The sequence below is a fragment of the Salvelinus namaycush genome, chromosome 5 (genome assembly GCF_016432855.1).
Source record: "Salvelinus namaycush isolate Seneca chromosome 5, SaNama_1.0, whole genome shotgun sequence".
Taxonomy (NCBI): Eukaryota; Metazoa; Chordata; class Actinopteri; order Salmoniformes; family Salmonidae; genus Salvelinus; species Salvelinus namaycush.
This window is the reverse complement of record NC_052311.1, coordinates 5,856,490-5,878,409: the sequence shown is the minus strand read 5'-3', so window position 1 is coordinate 5,878,409 and position 21,920 is coordinate 5,856,490. Positions and strand designations below refer to the sequence as shown.

Here is a 21,920-nt window from a genome sequence, read left to right as displayed (position 1 = left end):
TTATGGCACCAGCTGATCATGGAGAAGGAAGTAGGGGGTTATGGCACCAGCAGACCAGGGAGAAGGAAGTAGGGGGTTATGGCACCAGCAGACCAGGGAGAAGGAAGTAGGGGGTTATGGCACCAGCTGATCAGGAAAAAGGAAGTAGGGGGTTATGGCACCAGCTGACCAGGAAGAAGGAAGTAGGGGGTTATGGCACCAGCTGACCAGGGAGAAGGAAGTAGGGGGTTATGGCACCAGCAGACCAGGGAGAAGGAAGTAGGGGTTATGGCACCAGCTGACCAGGGATAAGGAAGTAGGGGGTTATGGCACCAGCTGACCAGGGAGAAGGAAGTAGGGGGTTATGGCACCAGCTGACCAGGGAGAAGGAAGTAGGGGGTTATGGCACCAGCTGACCAGGGAGAAGGAAGTAGGGGGTTATGGCACCAGCTGACCAGGGAGAAGGAAGTAGGGGGTTATGGCACCAGCTGACCAGGGAGAAGGAAGTAGGGGGTTATGGCACCAGCTGACCAGGAAGAAGGAAGTAGGGGGTTATGGCACCAGCTGACCAGGGATAAGGAAGTAGGGGGTTATGGCACCAGCTGACCAGGAAGAAGGAAGTAGGGGGTTATGGCACCAGCAGACCAGGAAGAAGGAAGTAGGGGTTATGGCACCAGCAGACCAGGGAGAAGGAAGTAGGGGGTTATGGCACCAGCAGACCAGGGAGAAGGAAGTAGGGGGTTATGGCACCAGCTGACCAGGAAGAAGGAAGTAGGGGGTTATGGCACCAGCAGACCAGGAAGAAGGAAGTAGGGGGTTATGGCACCAGCAGACCAGGAAGAAGGAAGTAGGGGGTTATGGCACCAGCAGACCAGGGAGAAGGAAGTAGGGGGTTATGGCACCAGCTGACCAGGAAGAAGGAAGTAGGGGGTTATGGCACCAGCTGACCAGGAAGAAGGAAGTAGGGGGTTATGGCACCAGCTGACCAGGAAGAAGGAAGTAGGGGGTTATGGCACCAGCTGACCAGGAAGAAGGAAGTAGGGGGTTATGGCACCAGCTGACCAGGGAGAAGGAAGTAGGGGGTTATGGCACCAGCAGACCAGGGAGAAGGAAGTAGGGGGTTATGGCACCAGCTGACCAGGAAGAAGGAAGTAGGGGGTTATGGCACCAGCTGACCAGGAAGAAGGAAGTAGGGGGTTATGGCACCAGCTGACCAGGGAGAAGGAAGTAGGGGGTTATGGCACCAGCTGACCAGGAAGAAGGAAGTAGGGGGTTATGGCACCAGCTGACCAGGGAGAAGGAAGTAGGGGGTTATGGCACCAGCTGACCAGGAAGAAGGAAGTAGGGGGTTATGGCACCAGCTGACCAGGAAGAAGGAAGTAGGGGGTTATGGCACCAGCTGACCAGGGAGAAGGAAGTAGGGGGTTATGGCACCAGCTGACCAGGAAGAAGGAAGTAGGGGGTTATGGCACCAGCTGACCAGGGAGAAGGAAGTAGGGGGTTATGGCACCAGCTGACCAGGAAGAAGGAAGTAGGGGGTTATGGCACCAGCAGACCAGGAAGAAGGAAGTAGGGGGTTATGGCACCAGCTGACCAGGGAGAAGGAAGTAGGGGGTTATGGCACCAGCAGACCAGGGAGAAGGAAGTAGGGGGTTATGGCACCAGCTGACCAGGGAGAAGGAAGTAGGGGGTTATGGCACCAGCTGACCAGGAAGAAGGAAGTAGGGGGTTATGGCACCAGCAGACCAGGAAGAAGGAAGTAGGGGGTTATGACACCAGCTGACCAGGGAGAAGGAAGTAGCATCTAAGAGATTAATAGACAGCACAGAGACGCATGAGAAAAATCTAATAAGGTAACATGTGAAAACTGCAATTATTTGATGAATTCTGAAAATTCATTGAAGGTGTGTACCATTTAGTTGACGACAAGGCACCATTTGAAAGTGTATTGTTATTCAACATGTATGAAATAATCTAAATGATAAAAGTAATGGAGAAACAGCAGCAACAAACAGTGTCCAGGGATACCCCTTCCTAGCTGCAGGCTGTTGTACTGTATATCAGGTTTGGGCGCACAGCTCTTTGAAAGCCTTGGTAGAAACACTTCCTGAAAAAGCTTGGAATGCATTAAGTTTTAATGGCTACTTTTCCCTGGCTGGTGTGTGTGTGTGTGTGTGTTAGACCTGGGTTCAAATACCATTTGAAATCGTTCAAATACCTTGACCATTTGCTCTAGCCTGCCTGGAGTCCCATAATGGGTAGAGTTTGCAGTTATGGGACTGTTTTATTGGTTTATTAAGCTAAACAAGCTCAAATCGAGCACAGATAAAGTTATATTATTTAAAATAGTATTTGAACCCAGGTTTGGAGTGGGTGTCCATGTGGGTGACTCAGCTTGGGAACCTAGTCAGAACTAAAGAGAATCTCAAGGCTGACTGGGGCAGTTTGCCAGCCTCGTGAGGGGGAGGTACACAGCACAGCACACACGTTCCAATAGAGTTCAGGATAGAAAATAGTAATTTATGAGGCCTTGGACAGATTAAGACAGATTCTTATTAAATTAGTTATGGGCGCCAGATCAGAATGTAAAAACTTCCAACAGAGCTACAGATGGCTGTAGAAACTATCTTTGAACTAAAGTGTGGTTTGTGTAGAGAGAGGGGGACGCCATTGGGCCTTGTGTAGAGAGAGGGGGACGCCATTGGCCTTGTGTAGGAGGAGGACGCCATTGGGCCTTGTGTAGAGAGAGGGGGACGCCATTGGGCCTTGTGTAGAAGGAGGGGGACGTCATTGAACATATTGTACGCACACAATAATTTGCACACTTCATTGCTCATCTTGCCACATCTCTTCCTCTGTTATAACTTGCATTCAGCAACCTAAGCAGAAGTTGTGGTCTGGGTGTTACGTTGGTATGTCACACTTCCTTTTTCCTGGTAGTTTAAATGTGGGAAAGGAGTTCATCTGCATCCTTGTACTCTGGTCAAATTGTTAGATACATCGAGGTTAATAATGCTGTCAGGTTGCTAATTCAGTTCCATAACAGCCGCCATGTTGCGGTTACATCGCAGCCAGGTATTCATCACCTTTTGCAGTGAGAAGTGGGATGGGAGGGACAATATCCTCTCACCCATTTCCATCCCTCCCTCTCTCCCACTCCTGCTCTCAGCACCAGACCTGGGTTCAAATACTATTTACAATCTTTCAAATACATAATATGTGCTTGATTGAGATTGCCTAGCTAAATGGACAAATAGAACAGTCCCAAAACTGTAAACTCTGTCCATCTAGTTCTCGAAGAAAGCTAGAGAAAATGCTCAAAGTATTTATTTAATTGATTTCAAATAGTATTTGAAACTAGGTCTGCTCTCAGCACAGAACCGAAGCCCTGTGTTTTCTCTGTGTGTATCAGTGGGCTGGAGGCAAAGGTTAACCTACAGAGTGGAGAGAGAGGAAGAGAAGGATGTGACACATAGACCTCTTTCAGGATCTTGCCTCCCATTCCCCTGCTGCCTGCCCCCATTCCCCTGCTTCCTGCCCCCATTCCCCTGCTGCCTGCTCCCCATTCCCCTGCTGCCTGCTCCCCATTCCCCTGCTGCCTGCTCCCATTCCCCTGCTGCCTGCTCCCATTCCCCTGCTGCCTGCTCCCCTTCCCCTGCTGCCTGCTCCCCTTCCCCTGCTGCCTGCTCGCATTCCCCTGCTGCCTGCTCGCATTCCCCTGCTGCTCGCATTCCCCTGCTGCCTGCTCCCATTCCCCTGCTGCTCGCATTCCCCTGCTGCCTGCTCCCATTCCCCTGCTGCCTGCTCCCATTCCCCTGCTCCCATTCCCCTGCTGCCTGCTCCCATTCCCCTGCTGCCATTCCCCTGCTGCCTGCTCCCATTCCCCTGCTGCCTGCTCCCCTGCTGCCTGCTCCCATTCCCCTGCTGCCTGCTCCCATTCCCCTGCTCCCATTCCCCTGCTGCCTGCCCCCATTCCCCTGCTCCCATTCCCCTGCTGCCTGCTCCCCTTCCCCTGCTGCCTGCTCCCCTTCCCCTGCTGCCTGCTCCCCTTCCCCTGCTGCCTGCTCCCCTTCCCCTGCTGCCTGCTCCCCTTCCCCTGCTGCCTGCTCCCATTCCCCTGCTGCCTGCTCCCATTCCCCTGCTGCCTGCTCCCATTCCCCTGCTGCCTGCTCCCATTCCCCTGCTCCCATTCCCCTGCTGCCTGCTCCCATTCCCCTGCTGCCTGCTCCCATTCCCCTGCTCCCATTCCCCTGCTGCCTGCTCCCATTCCCCTGCTTCCTGCCCCCATTCCCCTGCTCCCATTCCCCTGCTTCCTGCCCCCATTCCCCTGCTCCCATTCCCCTGCTGCCTGCTCCCTTACTACAGGCTGAGGACTAGTTCTCCTTCCTTATTGTTCAATGGTGAGAGACCACCCTTTTCACACTATTGTGCCGACCCGACTCAACCCAAACCTGACTGGATGCATAACAAGGCCAGCCCAGTACAGTTCGGCTCAGCACGGCATGCCTCAGTAATGTGTAAATGATACGAGTATGGCTGGCATCGGACTGTACTCTACATGGTAAAACAGTAGTGTGTAGTTCCTGCAGTTAGCTACACCGCTACATGGTAAAACAGTAGTGTGTAGTTCCAGTAGTTAGCTACACCGCTACATGGTAAAACAGTAGTGTGTAGTTACAGTAGTTAGCTACACCGCTACATGGTAAAACAGTAGTGTGTAGTTCCAGTAGTTAGCTACACCGCTACATGGTTAAACAGTAGTGTGTAGTTCCTGCAGTTAGCTACACCACTACATGATTAAACAGTAGTGTGTAGTTCCAGTAGTTAGCTACACCGCTACATGATAAAACAGTAATGAACTACTGAAAACACTACCTAGATTAGAATTTAGTTCAACTACCACCAAGCTACTGCTAAATATAGTTAAACGTCCACCAAGCTACTGCTAAATATAGTTAAATGTCCACCAAGCTACTGCTAAATATAGATAACCTACTAGTTGAACTACATGTGGTTCACTACTCCCCAACACTGCTTCCAAGTCCCCTCCATGCAAGGCCAAAGGGGTGATGGCTGGGGGAGGATTGTAGATGAAGCAACTCAGCAGTAAATGGACATTCTCATACTGGCCGCCTTCAGCAGGAGAGAAGGTGAGAGCTGCTGATCACTGAGATTAACAGAGGAGGAGGAGAGATCTGAAGGGAACACTGAGATTATGAAGAGGAACAGGGAGTTTTGTTAAATCACTAGATACAGTATCTTTAATAGTCAACTCCTGACAAGACATGGGGAGTTTTTTTTTTACAGTGACTAGTCAGTTTTAAATAACCTGAATGTAGTTCCTGTTTCGCCTGCAACAAACAAACAAAATCAGGCCTTTCCCATTCAATAGTCTTCATCTCTCTCCTCTTCTCCCCTGCCCATAGTATTTATCTGGGCTAGAGATCTGGGCTCGGTCAGAACTACATAAAACACAGGATACAGCTGTCCCTCATACACTGGAGGAAAACAGAGACGCCCCACTCTCCTCTAGTGGTAGGATGACAGTAAACTGAAGTGTTGTAGGCTAGGAGAGGTGGTAGGATGATGGTAATCTGTGACAGCAGCTGAATTATTTTCAGTTCCCATAACATCAGTATGTCAGGCTACTGTACTGAAAGAGGGGTGGGAAGGGAGGAACAAAATGGCCTCCCCTGATTTCAAATGATCTTTATCAAAAAATGATGTCATACAAAATTAACATGATCATTGCTTTTATTTGGGGGGGTGAACCATCTCAGAGTGTGACTTTAAAATATATTTCAAACTCTCAGTGCATTATGCAATGAATCAGCTTTTAATTTTTACACCCAGTGACAGACAGTTTGTATCATTCACACAAATCTAAACTGTCCTCCCTTTTTTATTGTTACAGACCTCATAACATCTCACACAAGACAACATGCAGCTACAAAACAGTCTTAGTGAGACCTTCTGTCTGCATGAAGAGGTCATGACAGTAACCCCTTCCCTATTTACAGTAGTGGTCATGTGGTTACATTTAGCCAACTAAAATTCTATTTCAAGTTGTCCTGTTCAGGACTTTGTTTACAGTACAGAGTCAATCGTTTCTCAGAGCTTGTTGGAGTCTCTCTGTCTGACATTAGCTCGTACAAAATGTAAATTGCTTTACATAAAAGCATCTGAACAAATGAATATCTTGACAGACTTACTGGATTAATTTGTTCTTAATTGCAACTAAGCCATGTTAACAGCTAGGCACCATGAGTTCTGACCACAAATCCAGTCCCTGGCAACACTTACATTACAGAGAGATTGGCGGGACTATTTTTCATAGACTTCAATTCATTATGTTACCACTAAGTAATGCTTTGCAAAATCAAGCATGTCTCATTGCAGTGTGGGTTGATAGGCAAAATAACAGTGACTGAGAAGGCAAAATAACAGTGACTGAGAAGGCAAAATAACAGTGACTGAGAAGGCAAAATAACAGTGACTGAGAAGGCTGTAACTGATTCACCGGTATGTTCTAGTGGTCTGAATGTAAACAACAACAACAACAACCGTACTGTCACCCTTAACAGTCTGACGTTAGTCAAACATGATGACATCACCCTAGGTAAACAGGAAGTTACATGGAAAGGGACTCAACAACATTGTGAAAGAAAAGATACAATATGCCTCAGGGGTTCAAACCTCAGGGGTTCAAACTTTTTTTGGCCCACAACCCCATTTTGATATCTGAAAATTCTCACGACCCCAACCATGTGAAAAAAATGTACTTTTATATATTTGGGGCTATGACAGTCAATTGAAAAACATTCTAACAGTACTTCTGGTTGTCTTCTCAACATCACATACTTTTAATGTGGGGCTGTGACAGTCAATTGCATATTAGTCTGGCAATGCATCTCATCACCACTAATGAGATGGGTGTGGCTTTATGTCGGGTCGGAGCTTCTCAAAGTCAGGGGGCGTGGTCGACAGTCATCTCTGCTGTCACATCCTACCTGGGTGGATATTTGGTTTAAATGCAGACGAGAGAACTGAATCCAGCTTCACACAGATATGAGCTGGCGATGGGTACCACGAGTTTTATGGTGCTTTCAAGACACCTGGGAACTCGTAAAAATACGAGATCAAATCATGACGTTAGTGATCTTTAGGTCAGAAAGTCAGAGCTCTAGAAAGAGGCCAGAGTTCCAGAGTTGGAATTCCCAGTTGGATTACTGTTCAAAAAGATATTTCCCATCAGACCTAAATGATTTTCAGAGTTCCAAGTTGTCTTGAATGCGCAGAAGTCAGGCTGGATTGACAGCATGGCCAAAGTATTCAACCTTTTCTGGCCCATGGTGTTGCGTGTAAATGTTTATCATTTTAAGCTTGGAAAAGAGACTCTTAAACCCAGAGTTGGACCACACACCCTCTCCACCGAATAGCAGGGGAAGCAAAATAGTGATTGCTTTGCAACGCTTGCAGTTAGACACCAATTCCTTCCAAAACCCTTATTGTTGAATTTGCAATTTCCAACTTGTTTTGTAATGTTTATCTCCAAAGGCCGATGAGCACCACTACGTTTCCGAGTTGGATAACCGTTCAAAAAGATTATTCCCACGTGAGCCCCACCTGTTTAGCAAAAAAAAGAAAAAAAAGGCCATGTTTGTTGCCCGTTTTCCATGTTATTTTGGCATTAATAGGGGTCACATATCAGTTTGAAAACGAAGTAAAGTTTTTTTTTTTTTTTTATCATTGAGTTGATAAAGCTGCATACAAACATGGTCTCTTTTTTACTTTCTTGAGTAAGGCAGCTCCAAAATGCAGGTGTTTCAGCCTAGCTCAGTGCTTTCTGTGGAGGTGGGGCAGCCAGCAAAAACAGAGCGTAGGGTTTGGTAATGTTCTCTAGTTGCACCGTGATTGGCTCAGTGTTCTGTCACTCATGGGGACACTAGGTCACCGCCAAGTCTAAGGATAGAGCTCGAAAATTCAAGCCCCTTGGGTGCTGCTAGTGGTGTAAAGTACTTGAGTAGTATTTTTACTTAAGTTTTTTATTTATATATATATATATATATATATATATATATATATGTACTTTACCATTTATATTTTTTGCCAATTTTTACTTTTATTTAACTAAATTCCTAAAGAAAATTTACTTTTTACTCCATATATTTTCCCTGACAGCCAGTTGCTCTCGGTGTATCCACCACAGTGGGTGTATCCACCACAGTGGGTGTATCCACCACAGTGGGTGTATCCATCACAGTGGGTGTATCCACTACAGTGAGTGTATCCACTACAGTGAGTGTATCCACTACAGTGAGTGTATCCACTACAGTGAGTGTATCCACTACAGTGAGTGTATCCACTACAGTGGGTGTATCCACTACAGTGGGTGTATCCACTACAGTGGGTGTATCCATCACAGTGGGTGTATCCATCACAGTGGGTGTATCCATCACAGTGGGTGTATCCACTACAGTGAGTGTATCCACCACAGTGGGTGTATCCACTACAGTGGGTGTATCCACTACAGTGGGTGTATCCATTACAGTGGGTGTATCCATTACAGTGGGTGTATCATTACAGTGAGTGTATCCATTACAGTGGGTGTATCCATCACAGTGGGTGTATCCACTACAGTGAGTGTATCCATTACAGTGGGTGTATCCACTACAGTGGGTGTATCATTACAGTGGGTGTATCCACTACAGTGGGTGTATCCACTACAGTGGGTGTATCATTACAGTGGGTGTATCCACTACAGTGGGTGTAACATTACAGTGGGTGTATCCACTACAGTGGGTGTATCCACTACAGTGGGTGTATCCACTACAGTGGGTGTATCCACTACAGTGGGTGTATCATTACAGTGGGTGTATCCACTACAGTGGGTGTATCCATTACAGTGGGTGTATCCATTACAGTGGGTGTATCCATCACAGTGGGTGTATCATTACAGTGGGTGTATCATTACAGTGGGTGTATCATTACAGTGGGTGTATCATTACAGTGGGTGTATCCACTACAGTGGGTGTATCATTACAGTGGGTGTATCATTACAGTGGGTGTATCATTACAGTGGGTGTATCATTACAGTGGGTGTATCCACTACAGTGGGTGTATCCACTACAGTGGGTGTAACATTACAGTGGGTGTATCCACTACAGTGGGTGTATCATTACAGTGGGTGTATCCATCACAGTGGGTGTATCATTACAGTGGGTGTATCATTACAGTGGGTGTATCATTACAGTGGGTGTATCCACTACAGTGGGTGTATCCACTACAGTGGGTGTAACATTACAGTGGGTGTATCATTACAGTGGGTGTATCATTACAGTGGGTGTATCATTACAGTGGGTGTATCCACTACAGTGGGTGTATCCACTACAGTGGGTGTATCATTACAGTGGGTGTATCCACTACAGTGGGTGTAACATTACAGTGGGTGTATCCATTACAGTGGGTGTATCCATCACAGTGGGTGTATCCACTACAGTGAGTGTATCCATTACAGTGGGTGTATCCACTACAGTGGGTGTATCATTACAGTGGGTGTATCCATTACAGTGGGTGTATCCATCACAGTGGGTGTATCCACTATAGTGGGTGTATCCACTACAGTGGGTGTATCCACTACGGTGGGTGTATCCACTACAGTGGGTGTATCCACTACAGTGGGTGTATCCATTACAGTGGGTGTATCCACTACAGTGGGTGTATATGGCAGATGGAGACATATTCATAACTAGAGTGCAGAGTCCTGCCCTCCAACCCGCCCTAGATGGAGCCCCATCTGTGCAAAAGCCCACCATTCGATCCCATATGGAATCTGTTTTTCATCAATACGGCCACGCAGCCCACTGAACATCCCATATGGAATCTGTTTTTCATCAATACAGCCCACTGAACATCCCCTGTGCCGTTTCATGCTCGTGAATCGTGAGACAGAACAATACGTCCTCGTGAATAGAACCCCCAGACATGTATAGCGAACAGAAGTCAATGCATGAGCATCTTGGCCCTCACAGCTACCGTCCATTTGGAGAGCATGAGCTGGGGAGTTGAGTGGTTCAGTCAGTTTCCTCTTGGTTGATAGCAATAGCATCAATTCTTTGTTGAACAGTGTTATCTAAAAACAAAGGTATTGATGTGAGTTTCTGTGCCTCTGCCTCCCCACACATTGTTTTTACCATGTCAATTGCAGCCGCCCGGTAATGTCAAAGTCTCTGCAATATTGTGTGGTTTCGTAGCGAAGCGGGCCTAGTCATTCACCGTGGGAATGATTCAAGTGTGGCCTTTTCCCCGTGATCTTAAGGGCACTCTCTGGTTTAAATTTATCTTTTAGATTGGAAAATGTTTTATTTAGATTTAAGGGTAACCACATTATAATGACTGCGATATAGACAATATTATAATGCAGTATACAGTGCATTGGGAAAGTATTCAGACCCCTTCCCCTTTTCCACATTTTGTTACATTACAGCCTTATTCTAAAATGGATTAAATATATTTAAAAAAAGATTTACATAATTATTCAGACCCTTTGCTATGAGACTCGAAATTTAGCTCAGGTGCATCCTGTTTCCATTGATTATCCTTGAGATGTTTCTACAACTTGATTGGAGTCCACCTGTGGTAAATTCAATTGATTGGACATGATTTCGAAAGGCACACACCTGTCTATATAAGGTCCCACAGTAGATGTTTTTTTCTCTGACATGCACTAAGCCATGAGGTCGAAGGAATTGTCGGTAGAGCTCCGAGACTCTCAGACCCTGAGAAACAAGATTCTCTGATCTGATGAAACCAAGATTGAACTTTTTGGCCTGAATGCCAAGTGTCACGTCTGGAGGAAATCTGGCACCATCCCTATGGTGAAGCATGGTGGTGGCAGCATCATGCTGTGGGGATGTTTTTCAGCAGCAGGGACTGGGAGACTAGTCGGGATCGAGGGAAAGATGAACAGAGCAAAGTACAGAGAGATCCTTGATGAAAACCTGCTCCAGAGCGCTCAAGACCTCAGACTGGGGTGAAGGTTCACCTTCCAACAGGGCAACGACCCTAAGTGCACAGCCAAGACAATGCAGGAATGGCTTCGGGACAAGTCTCTGAATGTCCTTGAGTGGCCCAACCAGAGCCCGGACTTGAACCCGATCGAATATCTCTGGAGAGACCTGAAAATAGTTGTGCAGCGACGCTTCCCATCCAACCTGTAAGAGCTTGAGAGGATCTGCAGAGAAGAATGGGAGAAACTCCCTAAATACAGTGGTGTAAAGTACCTAAGTAAAAATACTTTAAAGTACTAAAGTCGTTTTTTGGGGTCTGTACTATTTATATTTTTGACAACTTTTACTTTACTACATTCCTAAAGAAAATAATGTACTTTTTACTCCATACATTTTCCCTGACACCCAAAAGTACTCGTTACATGTTGAGTGTTTAGCAGGACAGGAAAATGGTCCTACTCACATACTTATCAACAGAACACATGGTCATCCCTACTGCCTCTGATCTGGCAGACTCACTAAACACAAAATGCATCATTTGTAAATTATGTTTGAGTGCTGGAGTGTACCCCTGGCTATCTGTACATTTTAAAAAGAAAGAAAATAGTGCCTTCTGCTTTGCTTAATATAAGGAATTTGAAATTATTTATACTTTTCTTTTTGGTACTTAACTATATTTGACCAATTCCATTTACTTTTGATACTTAAGTATATTTAGAACCAAATACTTTTACTCAAGTAAAAAAGTCACCCAAATACTACATGAGTCATTTTCTGTTAAGGTATCTGTACTTTAACTCAAGCATGACAATTGGGTACTTTTTCCACCACTGCCCAAATACAGGTGTGCCAAGCGTGTAGCATCATACCCAAGAAGACTCAAGGCTGTAATCGCTGCCGAAGGTGCTTCAACAAAGTACTGAGTAAAGAGTCTGAATACTTATGTAAATGTTATATCATTTAAAAAAATATTTTTTCATATACACATTTGCAAAAACGTCTAAACCTGGTTTTGCTTTGTCATTGTGGGTTATTATGTGTAGATTGGGGGGGGGGGGGGATGATTTAATCCAATTTTAGAATAAGGCTGTAACGTAACAAAAATGGGGAAAAAGTCAAGGGGTCTGAATACTTTCCGTATGCACTGTATATATATACAGTACCAGTCAAAAGTTTGGACACACCAACTCACTCGTCTTAATTTGTGGAATTTCTTTCATTCTTAATGTGTTTGAGCCAATCAGTTGTGTTGTGACCAGGTAGGGTTGATATACAGATGGTATTTTACCAAATAGGGCTAAGTCCATATTATGGCAAGAACAGCTCAAATAAGCAAAGAGAAATGACAGTCCATCATTACTTTAAGATCTGGAAGTCAGTCAATCCGGAACATTTCAAAAACTTTTAAAGTTTCTTCAAGTGCAGTCGCAAAAACCATCAAGCACTATGATGAAACTGGATCTCATGAGGAACACCACAGGAATGGAAGACCCAGAGTTAACTCTGCAGTGGAGGATAAGTTCGTTAGAATTACCAGCCTCAGAAATGTGCAATTATCTCCACCTCAGATTTCAGCCCAGATAAATACTACAGTTTAAGTAACACACACATCTCAACATCAACTGTTCAGAGGAGACTGCGTGCATCAGGCCTTCATGGTCGAATTTCTGCAAAGAAACCACTACTAAAGGACACCAATAAGAAGAAGAGACTTGCTTGGGCCAAGAAACACGAGCAATGGACATTAGACTGGTGGAAATATGTCCTTCTGTCTGATGAGTCCAAAATTGACATTTTGAGTTACAACCGCCGTGTCTTTGTGAGACGCAAGAGTAGGTGAACGGATTATCTCCGCATGTGTGGTTCCCACCGTGAAGCATGGAGGAGGAGGTGTGATGGTGTGGGGGTGCTTTGCTGGTGACACTGTCTGTGATTTATTTAGGATTCAAGGCACACTTAGACAGTATGGCTACTACAGCATTCTGCAGCAATACGCCATCCCATCTGGTTTGCACTTAGTGGGACTATCATTTGTTTTTCAACAGGACAATGACCCAACACACACCTCCAGGCTGTGTAAGGGCTATTTGACCAAGAAGGAGAGTGATGGAGTGCTGCATCAGATGACCTGGCCACCACAATCACCCAACCTCAACCCAATTGAAATGGTTTGGGATGAGTTGGATTGCAGAGTGAAGGAAACACAGCCAACAAGTGCTCAGCATATGTGGGAACTCCTTCAAGACTGTTGGAAAAGCTTTCCACATGAAGCTTGTTGAGAGAATGCCAAGAGTGTGCAAATCTGCCATCATGGCAAAGGGCGGCTACTTTGAAGAATCTCAAATATAAAATGTATTTTGATTTATTTAACACTTTTTTTGGTTACTACATGATTCCATATGTGTTATTCCATAGTTTTGATGTCTTCACTATTATTTTATAGAAAATAGTCAAAATAAAGAAAAAACCTTGAATGAGTAGGTGTGTCCAAACCTTTGACTGGTACTGTAAGTATACAGATTTCTTCTTTCAGCATTTGGGAAATTCTCCTGCATCCCCATTTTCATATCATACCCCTAGTTTGGGAACCGCTGCTCTAAATTCATCTGGAAATAACCCATTCAAACATGATCTTCCAGATACGTAATGTCCCCAACTCCAACTCTCCACTTGTAAATCAAGTCAAACAATTAGCGGAAGCGGACAAGAGGTAAAGTCAAAAGTTATTTTCCAAACGGAGGAGGATGGTGGGAGGACCCAGGCAGGCCTCTGGGTTACATACAGGATGCTGGCTGGCTGGTTGGGGGTAGGCTGTAGATAAATAACAGTGAAGCACTATTGGGAGACACAATATGTCATTGTTCAGCGCTAGGCTAGCTATGGCCTCCACGCTGCCTGGATGACAGTGCAGGCCTGTGTACTAACTAGCTAACAAGCTCAGTCACATTTTAGTCTCTCTCTCGCTCTCTCTCATGAAGACATCTGACTGAGACAGTGTTTAAAGTCCAGCACACGCTGTCCCTCTTCCTTGGGAAAAACAACATTAGGACAGTGTGCAAGGAGCTTCTTCTGTACACACATGGTTAGATCGACCACTTAGAGCAGTAAAAAAAAACACAGACAAACTCTCAGAAAGTCATTACAGCGCAACATAAATCAGGAGTTCATCTGTGTCCTCCCTGTCGCTCTACGAAGGAGGAGAGACGGCAGTACAAGACATAAATCTGTACACCTAGATGACAGGCCTAAGTATCTCTTTCTGACGCATAAAGCAATCTACATTACTTACTGTACACCATTGTTATTTTACTGCTGCTCTTTATTATTTGTTAGTTTTATCTCTTACTTTTTTTTAAGGTATTTTCTTAAAACTGCATTGTTGGTTAAGGGCTTGTAAGTAAGCATTTCCCTAAGGTGTACACCTGTTGTATTCGGCGCATGTGACAAATACAATTTGATTTGACTACAGTTAGCATCAGTCACATGACAATCAGTCCAATGCTGTCAAATCCACCCCTTCTCTCCCTCAAAATCACATGTTATTAGTCCCATACACATGGTTAGCAGATGTTATTGTTGAGTGTAGCGAAATGCTTGTGAGTGTAGCGAAATGCTTGTGAGTGTAGCGAAATGCTTGTGAGTGTAGCGAAATGCTTGTGAGTGTAGCGAAATGCTTGTAAAAATGATTTTCTGGGCTAACAATGTAAGAGACAATACATTAAAAAACAAAATACTGCAAAGTTTCCTGTAGTCATTAGAATGTGCCCCCTTTAATGTATATTTGCATGGCGGCTCTGGAGGGCAATTCCAAGGTAACGGAATTTTGCTTTGGCTCAGATTCTTCACTGTAAAAAGACCACGTTTTCCAAAAATTTTTTAAATATCTGCCCCCGAATTAAGACTCAAAAGATAGCTGACACCCCATTCTTTATGCAGACATGACACCTTGAGTTTGAAAATAAATATATGGGTTGTTGAACTAGAAAATGCATAATTATGAATAACGAATATACATTCTTTCCATGGTGATATATCCTGAATAAGTACACAAAACTAGAAATATGCAATTTTTTATTTATTTCACCTTTATTTAACCAGGTAGGCTAGTTGAGAACAAGTTCTCATTTACAACTGCGACCTGGTCAAGATAAAGCAAAGCAGTGCGACACAAACAACAACACAGAGTTACACATGGGATAAACAAGCGTACAGTCAATAACAATAGAAAAAAGAAAGTCTATATACAGGTTGTGCAAATGGCGTGAGGAGGTAAGGCAATAAATAGACCATAGTAGCTAAGTAATTACAATTTAGCAAATTAACACTGGAGTGATAAATGTGCAGATGATGATGTGCAAGTAGAAATACTGGTGTGCAAAAGAGAAGAAAAGTAAATAAAAACAATATGGGGATGAGGTAGGTAGATTGGATGGGCTATTTACAGATGGGCTATGTACAGCTGCAGCGATCGGTTAGCTGATGTTTAAAGTTAGTGAGGGATATATAAGTCTCCAGCTTCAGCGATTTTTGCAATTCGTTCCAGTTATTGGCAGCAGAGAACTGGAAGGAAAAGCCGCCAAAGGAGGTGTTGGCTTTGGGGATGACCAGTGAAATATACCTGCTGGAGCGCGTGTTACGGGTGGGTGTTGTTATCGTGACCAGTGAGCTGAGATAAGGCAGAGCTTTACCTAGCAAAGACTTATAGATGACCTGGAGCCAGTGGGTCTGGCGACGAATATGTATCAAGGGCCAGCCGACGAGAGAATACAGGTCGCAGTGGTGGGTGGTATATGGGGCTTTGGTGACAAAACGGATGGCACTGATAGCAAACTGGATGCAGTCTGAGTAGTGTTGGAGGCTATTTTGTAAATGACATCGCCAAAGTCGAGGATCGGTATGATAGTCAGTTTTACGAGGGTATGTTTGGCGGCGTGAGTGAAGAAGGCTTTGTTGCGAAATAGGAAGCCGATTCTAGATTTAATTTTGGATTGGAGATGTTTAATATGAGTCTGGAAGGAGAGTTTATAGTCTAGCCAGAAACCTAGGTATTTGTAGTTGTCCACATATTCTAAGTCAGAACCGTCCAGAGTAGTGATGCTAGTCGGGCGGGCGGGTGCGGGCAGCGAACGTTTGAAAAGCATGCATTTAGTTTTACTAGCGTTTAAGAGAAGTTGGAGGCCATGGAAGGAGTGCTGTATGTCATTGAAGCTCGTTTGGAGGTTTGTTAACACAGTGTCCAAAGAAGGGTCAGATGTATACAGAATGGTGTCGTCTGCGTAGAGGTGGATCAGGGAATCACCGGCAGCAAGAGCGACATCGTCGGCCCGAGAATTGAGTCGGCCCGAGAATTGAACCCTGTGGTACCCCCATAGAGACTGCCAGAGGTCCGGACAACAGGCCCTCCAATTTAACACACTGAACTCAATCTGAGAAGTAGTTGGTGAACCAGGCGAGGCAGTTATTTGAGAAACCAAGGCTGTTGAGTCTGCTGATAAGAATACGGTGATTGACAGAGTCGAAAGCCTTGGCCAGGTCGATGAAGACGGCTGCACAGTACTGTCTTTTATCGATGGCGTTATATCGTTTAGTGCCTTGAGCGTGGCTGAGGTGCACCAGTGACCAGCTCGGAAACCGGATTGCACGGCGGAGAAGGTACGGTGGGATTCGAAACAGTCAGTGATCTGTTTATTAATTAGTCTTTCGAAGACTTTAGAAAGGCAGGGTAGGATGGATATAGGTCAATAACAGTTTGGGTCTAGAGTGTCACCCCCTTTGAAGAGGGGGATGACCGCGGCAGCTATCCAATCTTTAGGGATCTCAGACGATACGAAAGAGAGGTTGAACAGACTGTTAATAGGGGTTGCAACAATGGTGGCAGATAATTTTAGAAAGAGAGGGTCCAGACTGTCTAGTCCAGCTGATTTGTACGGGTCCAGGTTTTGCAGCTCTTTCAGAACATCTGCTATCAGGTGAAGGAGAATCTGGGGAGGCTTGGGCAAGTAGCTGCGGGGGGTGCGGAGCTGTTGGCCGCGGTTGGGGTAGCCAGGAGGAAAGCATGGCCAGCCGTAGAGAAATGCTTACTGAAATTCTCGATTATCATGGATTTATCAGTGGTGACAGTGTTACCTAGCCTCAGTGCAGTGGGCAGCTGGGAGGAGGTGCTCTTATTCTCCATGGACTAAACAGTGTCCGAATTTTTTTTTAAAGTAAAATTAGAAAATATCTTTAAGATGTTTTATTTGGTAACGGAATTACAAATCAATGATTCTTACAAACTTACAGAAGGCAAAGAATTAACCCAAAACTAAAATACAAAGTGTTGATATTAGTTGGCAGGGTTCTTTATGTCAACATTAGTGTTTTTATGTACAGTACCAGTCAAAAGTTTGGACACACCTACTCATTCCAGGGTTTCTCTTTACTTTTACTATTTTCTACATTGTAAAATAATAGTGAAGACATCAAAACTATGAAATGACACATATGGATTCATGTAGTAACGAAGAAAAAAAAGTGTCAAACAATTCTAAATATATTTCATTTTTGATATTCTTCAAAGTAGTCACGCTTTGACTTAATGACAGATTTGCACACTCTTGGCATTCTCTCAACCAGCTTCATGAGGTAGTCACCAGGAACACATTAAGGAAAGCAGGACAGAAAATCAAAGTGAATGTAATGTTAACTCTGGAGGTTTGAAGTCGTCTTTGTTGATTCGTAAATGTAATTGGAAATAGTTCTGTATTGATCCGTAGCGTGAATTACTTGTACTTTATTGAACCTTTATTGAACCTTTATTTAACTAGGAAGCCAGTTAAGAACCAATTCTTATTTACAATGACAGCCTACCAAAAGGCAAAAAGCCTCTTGTGGGGTCTGGGATAAAAATAAAAGACAAAACCCACATCACGACAAGAGAGACAACACAGCACTACATAAAGAGAGAGACCTAAGACAACATAGCAAGGCAGCAACACATGACAAGACAGCATGGTAGCAACACAACATGACAACAACATGGTAGCAACACAAAACATGGTACAAACAATATTGGGCATGGACAATAGCACAAAGGGCAAGAAGATAGAGACAACAATACATCACGCAAAGCAAAATTACATGTGAAACGCTATTACAAATCTATACTACACTATACTACCTCACATATAAAACCTAAAACAGGGTCATGATGATGATGGCTGTAGTGTCCATCTATAGACAGAGAGAGAGGCCTCTGGAGGTCAATGATTCTGGTCAGTGTAACGTTGTCCATTACACTGAACATCTAATGACCAAAGACTGACCCAAGCAGCTCTGAGACACTCATAGAGGAGGAATATAGAGGAACTATCATCTGGGCCTTACTACGAGTGGCACTGACACTGAACAACATAACATTCAGACATTCTAAATTAATAATCTCACTCAACACAATTCCAAAAAACAGAGCTAAAATTGGTTAGTATCTTAAATGAGAAATTCCAGTGATTATTTTAAAGTGGTTATGTCTCTCTGTCCTCTGCACTGTCTAACAAATAACTTACTGATTCAATCAGGTTTCAGCTGTGAAACTATACAACAGACAGATTCCAAGACCCCAAAACCCACTCAAGATGAAGAGGGTCTGATGTGCCCCTGGCAAATCTACAATGGGGTGGGTCTGTAAACCCATAGCCTACAGCAAAACAGACAGGTGATAGTATAATGGGTGAAATGTTACAATAGGCTCACCATGTGGTGTCATAAGATAGGCTACTCTTAAACATGGTAATATATATTTTTTTTTTAATTGTCAAATGAATCATTACACAGAATCCATTTAATTATTCTGCGGTAGGCCTACACAACTCTACAAGTAACATATGACGACAATATTGATAAATAATACTGATAATTTAAATCATTATTAGTCCTATAGCAAAATAATAACGTATTGAAAAAGAGCGCTCTCTCACAATCTCATGCTGCGGCATGTCGCCCACACACAGTGCGAACTCCGACACGCTATTAGTCTAATAATATGATAATCATGCATTACCTTTTGCTGTGTTTCGATGTGCGTGGCTGTTATCCCAATGGACCGTCTACATTCTTGAATCGCTCGGTTTTTTGGTTGAGCAGCAGAGGAAGAACTATCCCTGTCGGCAACTTTGTTGCAATGGTCAGGTTACTCCGCAAAGTATCAAGGATATCGTACTTAAAGGGGAGGGCGGCGAAGGAGTTTAGCCGACATTTTTCCTGTTCAACAAACTCATTATCCCACAACTTAAAAAGACATAATGGTAATTCATAAACAGAAATTATATCTTTTGACTGCACTACTTTGCCTTTGCAAGAAAGGAATAAAAATATAAAAATGTAATTGTTTTGTTTCACTTTCATAATAGGCATAATGCCAAAGAACTGACAGCTTGCAATCAGGTAATGTAATTATACTGTGTTGGGGCCCCATGCTCTTATTTTAAAAACATTCCCTATTGCCTGCAAAATAACAAAAAAGACTACACAGTATGTGTAATATGTAGCCTACAGTTTAGGGTTAGGTTAGTTTAGGTTAGGTTAGGTTAGTTTAGGGTTAGGTTAGTTTAGGTTCGTTTATGTTAGGTTAGGTTAGGTTCGTTTAGGTTAGTTTAGGTTATGTTAGGTTAGTTTAGGATTAGGTTAGTTTAGGTTAGGTTAGCTGCATGGTAGGAAAAGTAATGTGTTGTGGGCTTCAATAGGCCTGCTGATACAATAGACAACCTGATGAGAGATCAGAATTTTGAATATCTACAAAAAATGTGGATGTTAAGGTGTAACTAAGATGTGGTCCTGGATTTTCCTGAGCGCCCTCACCCTTCCTGACACACACACACACTGACACACTCACACACACACACACACTGACACACTCATACACACACACACACACACTGACACACTCATACACACACACACACACGTATATAACGTTAAATAGTTAAATAAAGGTTACATTAAAAATGTTCACGTTCCAGGGACATCATGAATCACACACATTGTTATTCAAAAATCAACGGCAGCTCAGATTATGGAAAATAAATGGATGCACACAATACAATAACATCACACACTTTAATTCTCAAAGATCACTCAAAATGGAAGACGTTTTATGCTAGACAAAGCAAGGAATTGTGAGTTCTAAAAGCAACGAGAAGCTTTTGTGCCGTGTGAGAAATCTAGACACTAGTGGCGTTTCCTTTCCCTCAAAAAACAATCTGACTGATGCGGACAGGAAGTGTGACAGGAAGTAGCCTTGGGGAAAAAGGAAATGCCTGAGACAATACAGATTCTGAGGATTGGCCCCCAGCTGCATTTTTAACTCTGAAAAGGGATACAGTCACACATAAACGTTCCTTATTGACGGAGAAAAACAAACATTGAGGTCAAAATGGGAACTTGTACTTAGAATTTAAGAATCAAGAACATCAGCCGCGAAGGTCTTAAAATCAGGAGACAACTTCTCTTTATTTAACAAGTGCGTTGGTATGAACATGATGCGGCTCCATTTTGGAAACATGTCAGAAAATACTACAAAAAGACAGTTTGAACTAAACACCCTGACCATAGACAGCCATTGTTTCTCTATGGTATAATAGGTCAGGGCGTTACTGGGGTGTTCTAGTCTATTATTTCTATGTGGCGTTCTAGTTTTCATATTTCTTTGTTGGTGTGCTTGATATGGTTCCCAATTAGAGGCAGGCAGCTGGTAATCGTTGTCTCTAATTGGGGATCATATTTAGGTAGCCTTTTTTCCACCTGTGTTTTGTGGGATATTGAATTTTGTGTTTTAAGTTAGTGCACGTAGCACCTCTGTAGTCACGGTTCGTTGTTTGTTTCGTTCTTTGTTGTTTTGTGCGTTTTCAAATAAATGTTATGTGGAAACCATATCGCGCTGCAGTTTGGTCCGATAATTATTACAGCGACCGTGACAGTGTGAACATGATGCCGCTCCATTTTGGAAACATGTCATTAAATCCTACAAAAAGACAGTTTGAATTAAATGAAAACACATGCCTAATAATAACTTTATTAATTAATACATAATCTTTGATATTTAGTCAGAACAGGCAACACCAAAGTATAAGTGATGTAATGACCTTTTAACAGCTAAACATGCTTCATGACCCCTAAGGTTATAAAAAACTATAACAGATTATGACTGATTATAATGATTCCAAACAGGTTATGCTGCCATCTCTCCTCCCCTGTGACTTAGGAGTCTCAGTGGGCCATTCACTGTACAAAAGAACACATGTCTTGGTGCATTATGCTAATTCACTTCCTAACAAACTTGACATTCCATTGTTCTAACAGCTCATGGCTTCCGGAACACTGGGGGATGAGGAAATGTTATGACATATTACTGCCACTGGGAGGCACTAGAGACCTGGAAATATACTGTAGTAGGTTGCCTGTATTGGTAAAGGCTACTGTATTTTTTGTTTTGTTTTTATTTAACCAGGCAAGTCAGTTAAAAACAAAATTATTATTTACAATGACGACCTACCCCGGGCGATGTTGGGCGCCGCCCTATGGGGGTCCCAATCACAGCCGAATGTGATGAAGCCTGCAGTGCCTTGGACCGCTGCAACCCCTCAGGAGCCAAATGAAAGCTTAGTCAAATCAAACGTGAATAGGGTCTTGAAATATTGTCTTCAAATTAGTTTTTTTGAAAGAGACACAAAGTTTTACTCAAAGGTTTACTCTGTTATTACTGTCAATGAGATATTATACTATTTAATTGAACGATAGCACCGTAAATACGGCGTCCATTTTTGGAAGAATATGTCAGATTTTCCCCCCAATTTGTCATGCTATATGAAAATACCCTGTTAAACCCCTCTGATTTAATACGTTATAGATAAATCAGCAACTAAATGCAACAAGACAAATTTTCAGATCAAAACGATA

General features: G+C 43.5%; 1 protein-coding gene across 1 annotated transcript in view; it reads right to left on the bottom strand.

Moving 5' to 3' along the window:
* Nucleotides 1–19,135, bottom strand: part of arap3 (ArfGAP with RhoGAP domain, ankyrin repeat and PH domain 3) — a 52,232-nt gene extending 33,097 nt beyond the window's left edge. The window contains exon 1 of the mRNA XM_038993453.1: nt 19,027–19,135. The gene's annotated coding sequence lies outside the window, so the exon portion shown is untranslated. The remainder of the gene's footprint in view (nt 1–19,026) is intronic.
* Between the last annotated feature and the right edge of the window lie 2,785 nt (nt 19,136–21,920).